Below are 6,000 nucleotides of genomic sequence, written 5' to 3' on the forward strand. Positions count from 1 at the left end.
CATCCAGGTGTGCACCTACGTAAATCTTCCCTTTCTACTGGTGCCATGAAGTGGGATTTTGTACTCCTGCAAAGACAGGCATGTGGAGCACTGAAAAAGTACAGCCTGCAAAAAGCTTCTGTTCTTCAAAGCCAAGCACTTAAAAAGCTATGAAATGAAGATTTCAGAACACATATCCAAGAGAACCTGACCTTGAACTGTAACTCTTGTACCACACACACATCGGCTTCTACACCTGGGGGTACTCAAACATCTGCTCCTTGGGGGACATCTCCTTCATCCTCCTGCAGTCTTAGAGGATCTTTGCTGCATTTTTTCCAGTACCTGTGAGTTCCCCAACTCCCATGGAAAATGATATTGGGTGCTGCTAACAACCTTCACTCAGAGCACAGCACTGGCTGGCTGGTGGTGCTCCAGGCCGTGATTCTGTCCAAGGCTGGCTGAATGGGATTTTAACAAGGCCCTGAAGTTTTTCAAGAACCACAAAGAATACACACTTCCAGCTCCCTTTCATAACAATCAGGCAACAAAGGAACAAGAGGATTTCCAACCACTATAGACGCTGTGCAAGTACCATAAAGCACTTTTGATGGGAACTCCTGTCTGTGGCCAACTCCCTAAAACAATGACATCAACAAAGGTGTTTCACAGTGTAAAATGAAGACAATTAACATCATCTGCTGCAATAAGATGATGCTTAGACTCCATTTCAAACATACAAAATTGCATTTGGCCTGTAATTTCTCAGGACTCTGCTCAGCCCTGGTGAAGGCACACCTGGAGCACTGGGCTTCCCAAGAGAAGAGCCACAGAGCTACAAGAGAGGGTTCAGTGAAGGACCACAAAGAGAATTAAAGGAACTGCAACACCTCTACCATGAGAAGACTAACTGAGAAAGCTGGAGCTGTTCAGCCTGGAGAAGAGCTGGCTCAGGGGGGGATCTCATCAATGTATATAAATATTGAAAGGTGTGTGCAGAGAGATGGAAGTAGGTTCTTCCCACCAGTGCCCACTGAGAAGACCAAAAATCAGACACAAACTGAAACAAAGGAGGGTCTGCCTGAAGAGGAAGAAAAACTCACACAGGGAGGGTGACTGAGCACTGGCACAGGCTGCCTGCAGAGGTGGTGAAGTCTCTGAGATACTCAAAAGCTCCTGCATGTGGTGCTGGACAAGCAGCTCTGGGTGGCCCAGTTTGAGCAAGGGCTGGGACCAGATGACCTCCAGAGGTCCCTGCCAACCTCAACCACCCTGTGAGTCACCACCTCAATTTACAAACCAAACAAACAACACTCTGCTGTACTAGATTTTGCATCAATGTTGCATCTTGCAGCAAGACAACTCATTTTAGTAAACTGCACAATGGCTTTTAATGAAATTCTAGAACACATAAGTACAAGTCACATAAGTGAAATTAATTAAACTGTGTAATTGAGTGAGTGCAAATACAAAACTAACAACAGACAGCATTCAGTGATTGCTCAGAAGAAACTAGACCAGAGAACACTAAATTTGGAAACTCAATGTAAACATTGTAGGACTTCTGACTTGAAAATTCCCCTGCAAGTCTAATTTAGCCCTCCGTATACATACATGATGATAGCCCCTAGTTACACAATAATGTGGTGGTATTTTCCCCCCATGGGACTAAAGTCTCAGTTAACATCCAGACCAGACTCCTAAAAAGATCCAGAGCCATGTGACAGGAGGGCTATCCACAAGACCAATTTCACAGCTGAAAGGCCCGTAGTCTCCAAAAAAACCCTGCAGGGACAGAAAGGGTTGTCCTCACTGCTTAAGCACCTTATTGCTGCCATGAATGCTGCAAAAGAACAGCGTGCAATGCCAAGAGAACTGCTTAAGCCAAGTTTTCACAGGCAGCTATTGATTCTGGTCCTCAGAATCAGAGGGTAGAACCTGTGAGGCTGAGCTCAGAACTGCTGGGAACTCACAATCAAGGTCTAAGAGATACACCAGGAATGCACAAAAGTGCCAAATAACACTGTGTTCTGAAACAGACTAGATCCAATCCTTAATTATTAAAGTGAGCTATCTAATAATGAGTATTTTCCACCTTATTCTCTAAACCTTAGACTGGTACCAGCAAAACAGGGATATACCAGCCTTCACATCCCAAAATCCTGTGAAAAGCAGAACAATGGAGCATTTCGACACGAGGCAAACACCACATTCTGACTTCATGGGAAAACTGGAATGAAAGTCACTAAATCAAGTAGAGACCTCCTACGGAGTAACTCATCACTAACTTCACATCACCTGCATGTTCAGCACCACAGGGCAGCCACTGGAAGAGGGAGTAGCATCAGGTGGGGCTCTCACACCTGTTCAGTCACTAAGTAGGACTAACAAAACTTTCTTCAGATCTAAGCACAGGCCAAAAAATGTTCTCCAGATGAACCAGCTCTAAAAAGCTACAGATGATGATGCCAAGTTGATGATGCCAAGATGAGTTCACAGACATCCATCAATAAAATGGTTGTGGTGCTCTGGATGTCTCTCCCCAAAAAGCAGCATGTCCCTTCCTCCTCCCCAACTCCCCCTCACCCTGTACCTCATCACCACTCTCACCCTGACACCGCTGCCATCGCTGGAGCCATTGCTGGAGTCATCTCAGCCAAGTTCCCTCAGCTAACTTCTTCCTACTCCATCCCCTCTAGTGCCGAATCCTGCCTGGTGTAAGCGGAATCTGACACATTCAACTATGTGAAAACCACAGATTATTTTTTGCAAAGGCTTGCAGTCTGGATGGCTGGGAATATTTTCCATGGGAATGGCAAGAGACATTTCTGACAGAGACACCATATGCCTGCCATATAGCAAGCCCTGCTTTCAGACCCTGAGAACTCCACAGTGTTTCAAAATAAAAATCTACCTCATACAACAAGACAAGCCAGTTTCCTCTAGTTTTCTTCTACATAAAGTCCTGAAGACTACAAAACAATTCCTCCTAAGGCAGACGCATGGTCAGAATTCCACAGCCCGACGGTGGAAATCTGGCGTGAGCACACAGGAAAGGAGCAGGCAGTTTTCACTGTAAATCACCATATCTGTCCTTCCTCCGTGCCACAAAGAACAGCAGCCACAAATAATCTGCAGCAAGTTCCTATTTCACTTACAAGAGCCACAACCTGATTAAAACACAACCCATGGTTCTGCAAGACACCAAACCCCGGGTTTGGGGAAAGCAGCAGCACCAGACACTCCACTGAACCGTGTCAGCCTGGCTGATGGAGAGACCACATGGGGATATGGCCCCACAGAGTTTCCACCAGACCCGGGGATGCTCCAGCTCTGCATCACTGTCTGTGGCTGATTCAGCAACCACATGTGTGCTTACATTTATTCCTAATCAAATTCGTCACCTAAAGATATATAAGGGTGATATTTAGAAGCATGAAAACAGCATGGGCTGTAGTAACTGTAGTAATTCCATGTAGCATTTGGCTTTATGAGCATAAAATCTGAGTTTCTGTTCAGCCACAGCAAGACAGTAGCAGAGACGAGATTGTTTAGAGACAAAAGGTGAAAGAATCCAGTTTCTATTAGCAGCTTCACTGAACTTAACACTTCACAAGCAAGCTCATTTTCCTATTCCCCGTGACTGACTATCCCAGCATCTGCTGACCCAAGGCTTTTCTCAGGGAAGTTCCAGAAGCTGAACCCCCTCCCTGCTCTTTGCAAGTTCACACATCAGTATGAGACCCTAAACTATGAACTTGACTGTGTGTAAATCTCAGTCAGATACTACAAAATGGAACATATGAAAAGCTGGGTTTGTTTTCAGAATCGTGAACACCTGGAACAAAACCGTCTGTCCCTCTGGATTTTCTTCTGCCAAAAGAATACATGAAGTTATTGATCAATTGGCCTGTGTCTAAATGCCTCCTTAAACTACACCTCACCTACAGCCGAGAGCACGTAGAGATACCCCTAAAATTAAATCTGCTTATGCCAACAACACAATTTAGATCATGGAAGTTTAGTTTGCAACAGATTTCCAGTGATCTGAACCCCACTAACTGAAGGAAGTCCCAGTTTACCTCCACATTAGATTCCAATTTATCCAAGTCTCTGGGGTCAACAGGCAGAACAGATCATTCATGTCAGATACTAAAAGTGATACAAACCAGCTACAGACAGCTGAGCAGTAAGTGCCTTCAGCCATGTAGTAACAGACACCCATAAGCGAGGCTAGAGGAAGAAATTGAGCTTAAAAAATAGTAACAGCACATCTTGCCTGCTACATCAGTAGCAACTGATTGCTACTTCATGATGAGTAATTATGCCAGTGGGCCACAGAACCCTGAACAAGTCCAACTAACAGATTTCAGGCACTGGACAGGGGAGAGCTCAAACTTTACCATTCAGTACTCCCAAGAATAACTACTTCTTTAGAATCCCAGCTCAGCAGCAAGCCAGACATTTTCACCCTCTATCTGTACTGGAGCATCTGGCAGCAAGCACGTGCCACATACAAATGACAACAGCAGGACGCTGATCACCAGGGTAAATCATGAGGGAAAAATGTTTACAGTGTTCTTCAGTCCCCAGATCCCCTGACTTTGGTCAGCTGTGCGCTCACAAAGTGCAAATTAACTGGAGATATTTTTATTTTGTCCATTTGACGCAAATAAAGTCTTGCATTGCCAGTTTTCCAGCTTGCAGAGATACAGGACACTTGGGAAAAACAAATCACCGGGGACACCAACAGATTTGTTTTGAGACTACAGCCACCAACGCTAAACAAGAGCCTATGGAAGCCAAAGCCTACAGAAAACAAATCTTTGTTTAAGTCAGCCTCTCCAAGCACAGAACTCCTGTGAAAGCCTTCCACAGCGGGCCAGATGGGGGACTTCAGGAACTGCCTCCAAGTCCTTGTGCAGCGATTGTCAGCCTGCCTAGAAATTAAGATTCCTTTCACACATAAAACCAATTATTGCCAGGTCTCCTCTCTGCCCTCTGCATGTCGCTTGCCTGGCTAATTAAATCATGGGCCTGAGCTCACCTCTTCCAGGGCTTATCCTGCTCCCACAGGACACCATTCCGGGTTGCTCCAATCTGGAGAGCCCCAGACCATAAGGGTGAAGCCTTTTCTTCCCCTAACCACACACACACAAAGCAGACCCCTTTGACTTGTCCATTCTCACCATGACCCCAGTCCTACAAAACCCACAGATCCCTGGGATCACCTATCCCCACCCTAGTGCCATAGTGCTCCATCCCCTCCTGAGCTCCAGGTTCTTCATCCCCACTCACGACCCTTTCCATCCTCCTCTGCACCCCTAAATCAGCGTCTCACAGACATCCCCCGTCATCCCCCAGCAAGCCCCTGGTCCTACTGACACCCCCCATCCCCCCCCAGTGCCTCAGCCCCCCACCCTCCCGAGCCCCGGGTCCTTCATCCCCACTCGCAGCCACTCCCACAGAACCCACACAAACCCCTGCATTCACCCATTCCCATCCCAGACCCACAGACCCTCATCCTCTCATGATCTGGAGGTCCTTCATCCCCACTCACAGCCTCTCCACCCTCCCCAGCATCCGAGATCTGTTTCCCTCCTAACATTCCCAGACACCCCAATTCCCTCCTGGACCCTACAGCCACCTCCGGTCCTGCTAACGCCCATCATTCCCAGTCCAGTCCCACAGCCCCCTATCCTTTTCCAGCCCCCCCAAACTTCACCCAGGCCCGCAGAACTCCCCTCAGCCCCTCCTCAGCGGCCGGACTCGCCCCACCTCAGCCCCGCACCACCCCCGGGCCCCGTGTCGCCCCGGGGCGCACTCACCGATCAGCTGCCGCACCTCCTCCTCGCTCAGGTAGATGCTGAGGCTGGGCCCGGGGCCGCTGGGGGGCCAGTCCGGGGCATGCGGGCCGGGGCCGGGCTGGCCCTGGACGCCGGCGGGCAGCACCAGCAGCAGCAGCAGCGGCGGCGGCAGGAGGCGGAGGAGATGGCGGCGCGGGCCCCGCACCCGCCGGCC

At 48.4% G+C, this 6,000-nt stretch overlaps 1 protein-coding gene across 2 annotated transcripts in view; it reads right to left on the reverse strand.

Annotated features, from left to right (window-relative positions):
• Positions 1 to 5,994, reverse strand: part of RYK (receptor like tyrosine kinase) — a 55,782-nt gene extending 49,788 nt beyond the window's left edge. For both annotated transcript variants that reach the window (XM_041487062.1, XM_041487061.1), the window contains exon 1: positions 5,808 to 5,994. The gene's annotated coding sequence lies outside the window, so the exon portion shown is untranslated. The remainder of the gene's footprint in view (positions 1 to 5,807) is intronic.
• Positions 5,995 to 6,000: the final 6 nt, after the last annotated feature.

The sequence above is a fragment of the Pyrgilauda ruficollis genome, unplaced genomic scaffold (genome assembly GCF_017590135.1).
Source record: "Pyrgilauda ruficollis isolate IOZ18807 unplaced genomic scaffold, ASM1759013v1 scaffold79, whole genome shotgun sequence".
Taxonomy (NCBI): domain Eukaryota; kingdom Metazoa; phylum Chordata; class Aves; order Passeriformes; family Passeridae; genus Pyrgilauda; species Pyrgilauda ruficollis.